Below are 13,659 nucleotides of genomic sequence, written 5' to 3'. Positions count from 1 at the left end.
CCGAGGACTGCCAGTAAGAGCTTTGACCCAATAATGAGACGTTTCGAACGGAGTCAAACGTAGTCTTCCATCTTTATTCTTCTTATTTGACCGGAGCTATGTGATATTGTTGCTTCATTGGTTTTTGCTGCTGACGGTGCCACCATACATTTCGTCTTGCTTTCATTGATGTGCAGCCCGAGGTCTCGCGCCTCCCTCAGAGATCGTCAACGATCCTTAAGGGGTCGCTTACGATACGGGGATTGGCGTCCCCGAGGTGCCCGAGCAAGTAGTTCTAACCGGCTAGCTGGCATTATACCTGCGTCCTAGATAGTAGCCTCGAGTGAGTTTCTCGGTGAAAAGTGAACTGCTAATGACCGATACACGTCGGGACACACTGGGAGTCCCCGGAGCCGCCGGCAACGGCTTGTCGACGTCGATGGGGTGATGTGAACCTAGCTCTGCCAAGGTGGTAGTTGTGGCGTGTAACAGAAGCCAGTCCCTGCGGGACCCTGGATCGTCGATAACATCCCCAACGTTCATGCTCGGCATAGGGGCATAGCGGGTGGTTTCGGCGGTAATGCACTCAGCATGCTTAGCATGTTGGGTGGGTAACCTCCCCCACCCCAATATTTTTTCGCTTCCATTAACGAAAACTGCACTGTCTGGAGGCACTGTTGAGATCTGTTGTGAGATCTGAAAAAGCTCTGCTGATTCCTTGTGAACTTTGCATTCTGGACACGTCTGGAGTGACTTTTGCCGTACCGTCGTAACGGACTGCATACGACAGAAAATTTGGGTGTCTCACTGGGGATGGCATAATTCCTATAAACCCTCTGCACTTTATTTTCCACCCGTCTGCTAGGATTGCCAGAGCTGAATTAAGTCAGCCTACAATGTCCTGTCTTAGTGAGTCACGCCGACGTTCCAGATGAATTTCCCATGGTGGACTTCTTCGGCCACTCAAACCGATAACGTGAAAGCGAATCTTCTGACAGCCTTAACTCCACCACAAAACACAAGTGATTGTAGTTGCAGCAGCGCCATGTCAGCGCACAGTCGAAATACAAGTTCATCATTGATTTCAGATAGAATTCTCGGAGTTGCTGAAGATGCACAGAGCCTGGGAATACTTTGTCTAGACAAAGGATCCTTTTCCGAGAATTCTATACATGCTCTTTGGAATCCGTCCGGAACCTCAGCGCAGACTTCAGCCGGACGGTCAAGGAGAGTGCTTCGACGAGTACTAAAGCTATAGCCTGAAGTGCGGGGGGGATGTGGGGATTGCTTCCACCGTGAGTAATCTGCAAGACTGTAAAGTTCCTGCACTTTTCTCATCTACCCCCTGAAACGCTGCGGTGGTGTACGTGAGACCGAAGCTATCCACACCTCCTCCTTTCGCAACCAGGCTTGGGACCGACAATACGGCAAATCGTCGAAAATTCCTTCTGTCATTTATGTGTTTACCCTACTAGGGGACGGCCACGAATCTTATTTTTGTTCATCCTTTGGGGACTTGAGCTGCATCTAGGCTTCACCTAGGAATTTTCAGACAAACTCCCTACACTTAAGATTTGAGCCACTCAATGTGTTTTTAAATGAGTTAGTCCATGTCAGGTGCTGACTAAACTTTATGTTTTTTGGGGGAATAGTACTGAACTCCCTAGTTGTGAAAGCAACCTGAATCAACGATGCCTGGGGGTATAAGTATGACTACCTTCAGTTTTGTTGCCTGGCCATAAATGTAAGGAATTCTTTGTTTTGGTTATCAAATTTTCTTTGCTGATGTCCTTCAGGAAAGAGCAACATTTTTTTACTCTACTGGAATATGGAGTTCCGGTTTTTTGTCCATAGTCCACTGTTTGTTTTCTTCACCACTAAATCTGTGTAAACGAGATTGTTGGATTGCCCCCTGAAAACTTTTCTAAGTGGGTTTCTAGCACTGAAAATTTGTTTGAGGTGCCGCACGTTCCGAATTTTTCTCAGGAATTGGGCGGCGTTATCAGCACTAAATAGTAACACCATACCGATCCGGTTCCTGTGGAGTTGTCATTAGTTGCTGCTACAACTTTGTTGACTAAACAGAACGGGGCTCGGGAGCAGGAGTCTACCTTTTGAATACAAACGAAAAGTAGGTTTTTCCTTTGAGACAATATGCACCGATTTTTCAAGTCAAAGTATATGTGATCCTAAGGGGGGCAAACAGGGTGATTGGCGAGCGGTTGAAGGGCAGTCGCATCGTAATCTACAGTGATAGCTACACTGCATTGAGCGCGTTGAGTAGTCCTTCGATGACCTCGAAAATCGTTTAGGAATGCAGAAACAGTTTGAACTCTACCTCTAAATTCAATACGGTGGAGCAACTCTGGATACGTGGGGATACGTTGGGGCGTATAGGGAAATGAAATCTCGAATGCTTTAGCAAAGGTGAGTTCAATTTCCACCATGCCAGGACCACTTTCAACCAAATTGACCACGTGCTAATTGAAGGCCGCCACCTCTCAGTCTTGATGAATGTCAGAACATCAATCACTACCTCGTTGGCATGGTGCTCCGAGTTCGAATTACGACAGTACCTACAATCGCCGCTGACAATCAGGTGAGAGTGAATACCGAAGCCATCCACAACACAGCCCTCCGCAACACTGATAAGAAGGAAATGGATGCCACAATAACCGCAGCTAACAGAGATCGTGGAGATGAAGCATCAACAAATGATCTTCACAATCATAACGTTATCATAAACACGGCCACAAATATACTTGGCCCCAGCCGCAAAAAGAGTCGGAACGGCTGATTTGACGATGAATATAAGCTAGCAACGGAACGGAAGATTGCACCATACCGAGTAATGTTGCATTCTCAAAGAACGCGGGCACGCGGAGAGAGTTATCATGAACTCCGTCGAGCGGAGAAGCGACTTCACAGACGGAAAAAGGAAGTCTGGGAGAACCAACAGGTCTGTGAACTCGAAAAGTACAGGGAGCAACCGCACCAGGCGCGAAAGTTTTACCAACAAGTCAGCAGGATGAAGTCTTACACACCTCGATGTTCATCCTGCCGAAACAAAGGGGGAAATCTGATTTCCAACGGAATGGGCATATTGGTACGATGAGTTGAGTACTTTGATGAACTACTGAACAACCAGAACATTGGCCAGTTGGAGGTTCCGCAAACTCAAGACGACGGACAAATATTGTCACCACCAAGTATAGAAGAAACAGTCCGTGCAATTCAACGACTTAAAAATTGGTTAAATATGGGGGCGACCAATTACACCAAGTGGTTCATCAACTTATGCTCAAGGTGTGGGATAGCGAATCAATGCCTGACGACTGACAAAGAGGCATTATCTGTCTCATACATAAGGGAGATATCATACAGTACAGCAATTATAGAGGTATCGCGTTGCTGAGTACCTTCTATAAGATATTCTCCGCTATCTTACTAGGCCGGATAGCCCCATTCGCCCAGAATAACATTGGCCAATACCAAAGAGGCTTCACTCCAGGCAAATCAACAACAGATCAGATTGTCTCTTTGCGGCAAGCGATGGAAAAACTGTTGCAATATGGACATCAGTTGCACCATCTTTTCATCGACTTTAAAGCCGCCTATGATAGCATAGCATGTCCGGATAGCTGAGTGGTTAGAGCACAAGGCTATCGTACAGAAGATCGCGGTTCAAATCTCACTGGTGGCAGTGGGATTTGTATCGTGATTTGACGTCGGATACCAGTCGACTCAGGTGTGAATGAGTACCTGAGTCGAATGAGGGTAATAATCTCGGGCCAGCGCAATGCTGATCACATTGCCTCCTACAGTATAATATAGTGTACCGTTTCGGTCTTAAATGAAGTGCTCTAACACACTTCAAGGCCCTGATCCAATATGGATTGCTGTGCCAACGATTATTATTATTATGATAGCATAGCCAGGGTAAAACTGTACACGGCCATGAGAGAATTCAGTATCCCGACGAAATTGATAAGACTGACTAGACAGACCCTGACCAATGTACGAGGCCAGATAAAAGCAGCAGGATCACTGTCAAGACCATTCGACATCAACAACGGTCTACGACAAGGGGATGTCCTATCATGCGTCCTCTTTAACCTGGCCCTCGAGAAAGTGGTCCGTGATGCTGAAGTAAATGAAAGAGGTACGATCCTCTTTAAGGCTACCCAGATGGAACAGGCGGCCATTGGGGCGAGATCTTGGGCTGAACATCAATGAAGTTAACACAAAGTATATGGTGGCAACTTCAGCACCAAAAACCAACCAACCAACAACATCAAACCGCATTGGTCAAACGGAAGAATAAAGATAGGGGACTACAAACTTTGAGACTGTTGATAATTTCTCTTCTCTAGGGTCGAAAATCACAACCGATAACAGCTACGTTAACGAAATCCGCGCACGGTTGTTGGCAGCCAACAGAGCCTTTTTCAGCCTACAAAAACTCTCACCACAGGGTTAAAGCTTTTACTGGACAAGAGAATGATTTTGCCAGTCCTCATGTATTCCTCGGAGACTTGGGTTCTTAGCAAAAATAATTTCGAACTCTTAACCGCGTTTGAGAGAAGAATCCTCTCAAGAATTTTTGGCCCCCTACATGAGGATGGACGATTCCATAGCCTACATAACGACGAAATCTATGAGCAATACCACGACCGTCAGGTTGTGGATAAAATCGGGCTCAATAGGTTGCGGTGGGCGGGTCACTTAATCCGTATGGATGAGGATGATTCAGCCCGGAAAGTCTATAAGGGCAATATCTATGGTAGAAAAAGAATATGAAGCGGACCCTTCCTGAGATGGAGCGCTGGCGTTGGTCCTTGAATTGATGGAGCTCGGCGCAAAACCGAGATGCCTGGAATTTCTTATTAATGCAGGCCTAGACCGGATACCGGTTGTTGTGATGATGATAAGGGCGGCAAAGTGGGTGATTGGCGAATGGTCGAAGGGCAGGTGCATCGCAATCTGCAGTGATGATTGAGGGCGTTGAGTAGTCCTTCGATGACCTCGAAAATCCTTCAGGAATGACGCACAAACCGTTTGAACTCTATCTCTAAATTCAATACGGTGGAACTACTCTGGGTACATGGTCACTATGGCGTAGAGGGAAATGAAATCTGGGATGCTTTAGCAAAAGAGAGTTTAATCTCCACCATTCAATTGCGGGAACCAGCAATTGGAGTATCATTGGCTAAGGCTGTTTTCACAAACTGGAAACAAGCTTCCCACAATGAAAGGTGGCAGAGCCTAAATGCTGCTAGATACACCATTTTTTTCTCGGTCAGAACCTAACACGCATACTGCAAAGTTTATCCTGTCGAAAAGCAAGGGGACTTGCAGGAGTGTTGTGGGCATTCTGAGAGGCCACAATTCACTAACTGGACAAATGTTCAAAATAGGAATTATTCAGGATGATACGTGTCTCTCCTGTAATAAGGAAGCGCCTATGGACGCATCAGGTACCATATCTTTGATGCCGATGTTCTGCAGTTGCGACGGGTATTTCATTAACAGAAGCGATACGTTAACGAATCCGGGATATTGCGTTAGATGGAGGTATCGAGTAAAATGGGTCACATCGGCCTAAGTGGTCACATGCTATAACTTCTCCCCCATCACAAATAAACACACTCACAAACGAAACACTCCTAATGCGAGTGTCAGGGCACTCAAACATCACTGGTACTGAGAATGCTTATAGACTGGCTCCATAATGGTGGGGCCAGAACCAGCATTTGCCACCACACCATCTACTATCCAGTCTGCTCTCAAGGGTCAAGTTGCAAGCGTTCATGCGGTCGACTGGAGAAATTTGAATTCCTGCCGGGAGGCGAGAATCTTTGTGAAAGAACCCGTGTCAGCTTTAAGCTTTGTAGTGCGGAAAGGGATTTACTTTGCTGGCTCTAACTGCAGATGAGTGTGTGATGGCTGCATGCAATAGCTTCACTGAAGGTATCCGATTGTCAATGATTGGTGGTGGAATGGGACACCTTTAAGTCAGGCAGGGAGCAGAGAGGATTCATTGATCAAAAGCTGGTCGGCTCATCTTTATTTTGAAATCTGAAATTGGGAGAGAGAAAATCAGCTACTCTTCCGCCTTTTTCAAAATTAATACCCCCGCTATTTAGGGCATCTATTTTGATTGATGACAGTGTTTCGAACGCATACCTCCGGTTCATGTTCAATCTATTTGGGCTGAAATTTAGATCCGAGAAAAATCCTTGTTTGGTTAAAAACGAACTTTGACCATTTCAAAGCCAAACCCAATCCTGTTCGTGTCTTGAATAAACGCCACATTCACAAATTATTCACACCACGTACTGCTGTTGGCAGTTGTAAAGCGCCGCTGCTCTAAATAAACCTCATAAAGGCCATGAATTGACGCCAACCGCTGGTGATAAACAACTATGTTGCGAATTCCACGCACAGATAAAGACGCTGAGCGGGCTGAGGGCAATTCTGAACCCACTTATTATCATTTCCATTGTGCGGAGAGAGCGTGTGTAAACAACAAAGCAATTTTCCAATGAACGAGCTGAGGGCGGAAAAGCCGCAAAAATGCATAGCGTATGCAGGTGAGTTGAGTGCAAATCTGACGACGCAAATCCAAGCGCAGCCGTGCACTACACGTGCTCCTAGCCAACGAGAAAAACGACAACCAATTGGAAAAACAACAAGGTAACCACTGTGGGTTGTGGGTGGATAGGCGGAGGATGGGAAACGAAGCCGCGACTTTGAAAAGGGGGTCGGCAAAATGATGATTTTCTTGGCGCCAGGTAATTATTTCGGGGTCAGAGTACAAACGTGTCCATTACGCCATTTGATTGGTTTAATTTCACTCAATTTTTTTCCGTTCATTGAAAAACTGCGCCTCACTACTATATGGAATGGCGCTACTCTGTCGCCCGAAGCGGAGGTTAAAACGCTTCTATTCAGAATCCCAGGAAGCTGAGAATATTTCCAAGCTGGTTACAATAATATAGACGAACATTTTAAACTGGTAGGGAGTCATGATTGTTAAGCTTTCACAAAAGTATCTTCCGACTCTCTATTGAACCCCCATAATTCAAATGCGATTAATTTGCAGTGATTCCTTCCAGAGAGTTGAGGAGCCTAAGATGTTACAAAGGTAATCACACAGAGCCCGGGAAACAACTATCATGACACTATCCCGAAGCCTCCATTGCATCTTCAGTATCGTGGTTGTACGAGCAAACAAGGGAAGCTCCTGTAAGACTAAAATAAATCTAAGACGCATCACTATTTACGCAAAGAGCTCCACCGAAATTTATGGCCGCCGTCTTTTGGGTTATTACGTGTTAAACACTATGGTTATCGCGGGTTTCTGCCATGTATACCCTCTTTATGTGTTCGTAAATATGAATCGAGAGGTGTTAAGTACTTTAGACGCCTCATTAGGCATTCAAAATTCGTCACCTGAACAATGGGGCGCGACGCAACATATAAAATTTATCCAATTATGGTCAAAAAGTGCGGTGTAAAGGCGCTTGCGGAGACTTATTGGGCAAATATATGTCTTCGTTCCACGACGAATGACTACGTAACGCGAGTGTATGTGCATGGAGTACGCGCCCCAACCACTATGGCGCACATAGGCGTGTAGGCGGCAATGCAATAATTTATATTATATTAAGAGAACATGGCAGCCGATGGATACTTAACATTGGAAACGGCTCTTTAGCATTTTTTAATGAACTATTCCCGGGAATTTGTATGGATCGTAAATTATCAAGTCCCCTCTCAGCCCAGTCATCTTGTTTGTTTCGCAGAACAGCTTTTACGACCGGTGGTGAGCCTCCAATGTGAAATCCGGCCGGCATGTCGGCAGCACACAACAAACCCTGTCATTCGCTTGATGAGTAACAGGAAAAGTGAAAAATGAAAATGAGATAGCGCCACAGGTGAAAGGATGCCCATAAAACCAGTATTTATGGTCATGTCACGGTTCTTGCTTAACATTTAATTTCTTGAGCGCAGATAATGCTTTAGGACAGGCAATTCATTACTTCAACAAATTGAATTGAGTGGGTAGGGGTAATCAGGTTAAGAAATGTAACCACCTGCAATCATCGTAATTGAAATTGAGATTCAAGCAGTCCCTGATAAGCTACAGCGGTCAGTCATTGCTGACCGTTTTTGTCCCAAGCTCAATTCCAAAATTAGAAGGCAGAGAGATATCCCTTGTGGAAACCACAGCAACTTGAGCGCCAGGAGAGGAAAACCCAACAACCTTCTAATGAATTACATTTGACAGTTATGCACAAATATTTCCAGCATTAAATGGGCAAGATTCTTTGGACCAGGTATTAACAAGAGAGGGAATCCAAATTTGAAGTCCTCTGCTGATAACCGTCGAGAATCGTCTGATTTGATAACCAGATCATCATCTTATAATGGACAGCCTGCCGCCCTCTTATCTTATGGCGCCCCGGGGCTAACTACGAGGATAACCACGACCACCAATACTTCGCCTTCTATGACTGTTTCGTTAAAATCCCAGACAACCAAAAATAATCTCTTTTTTGTCCGCTCCTACTTTCATCCACCAATCAAAATCTCACAGGAAGAACATCATGTTGTCTCTTCCTACATCATAAATACACCGGCAGTTTCCGAAATACGAGTTAGTTTAGTTTAGTGGGGGGAGCTGCAACTGCAAGCACTCAGACCTTTGCTAGGCCCATTATACTATCCCCGGAGATCACCTATTTATCGGTCTCTCGCCGACGCCGTTCGCAGGCTTTCGCGAAGCTGAGAACATTCTCCGGAGACAGATAATGCGCAAACTCTTCGAAGAAGAAAACCTTATCAAGGCATCTTCGTCTGAGGTCTGAGGAAGTCGGGCACATAGGCTACATAGGAAGTGCCGTCCTTTCCTCCTACGCGCATTGGCTTCATATGACCGAGACCACCATTCCGATTTTTTCCATGTGATAGCTTAAGGCGGTCAAAGGGTAGTATAGGTCCCAGGGTGAAACGTGGAGCTATCTCCACCTCCACGTAGTAATCGCTGGGAGTTATTTCTTCATGAAAAACTACAGACGGAGAAGGATGAAAGCGAATCTCCCGCGCTTAAAAAGGGGACAAAATGTTCCAACTGATCCTCCAGGTTGGGGGTTGGGTAGGGCAGACAACCCTACACGGAAAACCGATGTTACGAAGCCACGAAAGGAGCTTCGGACAGGATGATGTCCAAAACGACGAACCCAGCAACGATAACGGAATAAAGATTTGCGTATTTTCTCATGGAACGTGCGCTTCCTGTATAGACCGAATGCTGGTGAGCAGCTAGCCGATACCCTGTCCTAATACCAGGCTGATGTAACAGCGTTGCAAGAGATGCGATGAACAGGGACCGGTTTCCTGGAGAGGCAGAACACCATATATTAGAGCGGTCATCCAGGAAGGCATCTGCTCGGAGTAGGTTTCTTAGTCAGCCAAAAAATTAAATCTGCTGTTATCGGATTTGAAAACATAAGCGAAAGGCTATGCACTCTGCGCTTGCAAGGCAAAATTAGAAATATAAGCCTCATTAACGTTTACGCCCCTAACTGCAGACTGCAGATTCGGAGAAGGATACTTTCTACGAGGCAGTCGAGCGGACCCACGAAGCCTGCCCCAAGTATGATATCAAAATCATACTTGGAGATTTCAACAGTCAAGTAGGGACGGAGCTCGCATTCAGGCGATACATTGGCTCCCATAGCTTACATAGGGATACCAATAATAACGGACTGCGGATTATTCAGTTAGCAGTATGGCACGAAATGATTGTTGGAAGTACCTGGTTTGCGCCGAAAGCGATCCATTCCAGACGGGACCACTTTTAACCAGATTAACTACGTGCTGATTGAACGCCGCCACCTCTCAGCCTTAATGAACGTCAGAACATATCGGGGCCCAATATAGACTACGACAATCAGGTGAAATTGAATACTGAAGCCATTCAGAACACAGCCCTCCGCAATACCTATAAGGGCGAAATGAATGCCGCAATAACCGCAGTCAACAGAGATCCTGGAGATGCAGCTTTAACAAATGATCTTGACAACCACCTGAAGAACGTTATCATTGACGCGGCCACAAAGATACTCGGCCCCAAATGCAAGAATACTCGGAACGGCTGGTTTGATGAATGTAAGCTAGCAACGGAACGGAAGAATGCTGCATACCGAATAATGTTGCATTCTCAAAGAATGCGGGCACGCGCAGAGACTTATCACGAACTCCGTCGAGCGGAGAGGCGACTTCACAGACGGAAAAAGGACGTCTGTGGGAACCAACAAGTCTGTGAACTAAAAAAGTACAGGTAGCAACCGCACCAGGCGGGCAAGTTTAACCAACAAATCAGCAGGATGAAGCATGATACACCTTAATGCTGATCCTGCCGAGACAAAGGAAAATCTGCTCTGCTAACCAAAACATCGACGAATTGGAGATCGCGCTAAGTGAAAACGACCCACAAATGCTGCCATCTCCAAGCATAGAAAAAACAGTACGTGCAATTCATCGAATGGAATTACAACCGAATTGGTTAAATATGGAGGCGGTTAATTATACCAAGTGGTTCATCAAATGATGCTTAAACTATGGGCCAGCGAATCAATGCCTGACAACTGACAACGAGGCATTATCTGTCTCACACATAAAAAGGGGGGATATCATGCTGTGCAGCAATTATAGAGGTATCAGGTTGCTGAGTGCCATCTATAAGATATTCCCCGCTATCTTGCTAGGCCGGATAGCCCCATACGTCCAGAACATTATTGGCCCATACCAAACAGGCTTCACTCCAGGCAAGCGACGGAAAAACTGTTGGAATATGGACATTAGTTACACCATCTATTCATTGACTTTAAAGCAGCGTTTGATAGCATAGCCAGGGAAAAATTGTACATGGCCATGGGAGAATTCGGTATTTCGATGAAATTGGTAAGACTGACTAGGCTGACCCTGACCAATGTGCGAGGCCAAATAAAAGCAGCAGGTTCACTCTCAAGACCATTCGATATCAAGGTCCCTGTCATGCGTCGTCTTTAACCTGACTTCGGAGAAAGAGATTCGCGATGCTGATGTAAATGAGAGCGGCACCATCCTCTTCAAGTCCACCCAACTATTGGCCTACGCTGACGATATTAACATCATGAGAACAACAACCCGAGATGTACAGTCTACCTTCAACTAGATCAATTTCTCCTATCTAGGATCAAAAATCACAACCGATAACAGCTATGACGATGAAATCCGCGCACGGTTATTGACTGCCAACAGAGCCTATTTGAGCTTATAAAAACTGTTTCGCTCGAAAGTCGCACCATAGGGTCAAAGTTCTTACTGTATAAGACTATGATCTTACCAGTCCTTATGTATTCCTCGGAGACTTGGGTTATAAGCAAAAGAAACTGCGAACTGTTGGCCGCATTCGAGAGAAGAATCCTCCGAAGAATTTTTGGCCCCTACATGAGGATGGACGATTCTGTAGTCTACATAACGATATAATCTATGAGCGATACCACGACCGTCTGGTTGTGGATAAAATATGGCTAAACAGGTTACGGCGGGTAGAAAAAGAAGACGACGCAGTCCCTGCCTGAGGTGGAGCGGCGATAGCGTAAGTTAGGACGCCAGACAGCTTTTAGGGATAGGGCGCAAAACCGGGGTGTCTAGAGTTCCTTATTAAAGCAGGGCTAGGCCGGATACCAGTTGTTGACCCGTTGATGATGATGATGATAGTTTAATGGACAGTGTCCCATTAAAAGCCCTACTAGGGTTTTCATGCCCCACTTTTTAAGGGGCACCAAAAACGGTTCCTTTACAAAGATTTTCGCTTGCCGGCAGAAGTCCAAATTTCTCCATTCGACTGCGTGAATCCTTGCCATCTCCCCCTTTAGAGTAGACTTGACAGTAGATGGCCGGATGCCAAAAGCTGATTATAGTCCCACCATTGTGGATTCAGAACCTTGGCGAGCCAGTCTGTCAGCTTCCTAATTACCAGCGGTGTTTGAGTACCTAGCACCCACATCAGGAATGTTTCATTCAGTCCCTCAAGTCTCAGCTGCAACTGATGACAACTCCTCACAAACTAGCTCCATATATCATTGCTGTTTAGTGCTGATAATGCTGCCCGCCTGTCAGAACAGATTCGAATGGTGCGACCCCTCCCTTTTTGTCCACAAACATTCTTTTGCCTCCAATAAAATGGCATATATCTCCGCCTGGAATATGGTCGACCCAATTCCATTATCGGATTTCCTAAGAACACCTCTGGGCCAATCCATTTTCCATGACTAAGCCGTCAGTGACGATTATTAAGTCTGTAATCTCAAAAGACTCTTGGCCATTTATCGACCATTCTTCTCTTTTTGTGATTACGATGGAGTATGTCTTTTTGAAGACGAATTTGCAAACCATATGATCGGCCAGATGGACGAATGACCGTATAATTGGCCGCCTTTCCACCCGCCAATAGTATCAAGTCTATATGGGTCGTTTTCGTTTCACCTCCAAATAAATTGGGGATAAATTTAGGATAGCTTCGAGTGCCACGGTCGGCTTATTGCTCCAATAATATTTAGGCAACCGAGTCTCTGAATCTGCGCTAGTAGCTTCCTGCTATTAGCAAAGTTTTGTCTCGGCCACCAGACGATGCATGCATACATCAAAGTGGGTTTTATTATGGAACGAATTTGTTTTGGTGAAAGTCCCCAGGTTTTACCTATCATAATCCTACAGCACCAGAGCAATTTGCAGGATTTTTTGTATTATTCTCGGATAGTCTTCCTAGCGTTCACCGTGAGTCTGTTATGAAGGCACCAACTGTGGATTACATGCAGTTTTACATTCATGCGGTCACATACTGTGTTGATAATTATTATGGCTAGATCGTGCGCAAATGCTTGTGCGAAGATCTTTGTGTCCTCCATGAGCTATGACAAGGCATTCATTACCAGGAAACACGACAGAGGAGGGAGAACCCCTCCCTGTGGGCAACCCCTAAGACACTTCTTCTCCGACCAATATATGCATCTTTCTCCACTCCAGCATGTGAAGGATCCAACTGATTTACAGCGGGGTGTTGCCTCCGTGGGTATGCCTTTCTGGTAGGTATGTTGCCTACAGTGAAGTGGCCACCTAGTGATATATGTATCCCTTATGAACCGATCTACTAGTCTTTTCAGTCCTTTTAGCAGAAAGGAGGTTAGACTGATCGGTCGGAAGCTTTTTGCGTCTGTGTAGGTAGGTTGCTCTGGTTTGGAAATAAGTATTACCTTCACATCACGCCAGCTGGTTGGAATATAAGTGTGGCAAGCACGAAATACGGGTACTTACAAAGGATTTCAGACCAGTATTGCCTCTTCATTGGCGGAATACAAGCCTGACTCTCGCTGAAACATTATTCTTCAACATCAAGTAGAAGCCTTAACTAAAATTCAAAAGAGACTTAGAGTTTAGAGGGACCTAGTTCCGGTACAATAGCATGTTAATGGGAACAGGTGAAATATAACGATTGTTTTTTTCTTCGTATCCAACGCCGTTGTGATATGAACGCTCAACATATTTGTTGGGGAAGTAATCAGTGCAATCTTAGTATTCATTCAGCAAACGTGAGGTAATTGACCTTCAAAGATGTTAATTAGAGAC

The sequence above is a fragment of the Hermetia illucens genome, chromosome 6 (assembly GCF_905115235.1).
Source record: "Hermetia illucens chromosome 6, iHerIll2.2.curated.20191125, whole genome shotgun sequence".
Lineage (NCBI taxonomy): Eukaryota > Metazoa > Arthropoda > Insecta > Diptera > Stratiomyidae > Hermetia > Hermetia illucens.
This window is presented reverse-complemented; position numbering follows the sequence as displayed.